Genomic DNA, 287 nt, shown 5'->3' on the forward strand with positions numbered 1-287 from the left:
GCTAGGTATTGAGACTGGATGCATGCCCTTAGCCCTTAAGCTGATTGCAGGATGTAAAAAACCTGCCTTTGCCATTTACCTTTAAAAGCCAATGCTTGTGTGTTAGTAAACGGAACTGCTTTGACAGAGCCCCCACCATGTCTGAGTGTCCTTTAACTGGGCTGGTTTGGGGCCGGTGGTTGTGCTCACCTCTCTTCACGGCTCTCTTCCCCTGTCTCCTTCAAAAGGGGACCAGAGGGAAAGAGGAATCCCAGGCCATTCGCTCGCCCACTGAAAGGAACGAGGCT

Source organism: Galeopterus variegatus, unplaced genomic scaffold (assembly GCF_000696425.1).
Source record: "Galeopterus variegatus unplaced genomic scaffold, G_variegatus-3.0.2 Scaffold4406, whole genome shotgun sequence".
Taxonomy (NCBI): Eukaryota; Metazoa; Chordata; class Mammalia; order Dermoptera; family Cynocephalidae; genus Galeopterus; species Galeopterus variegatus.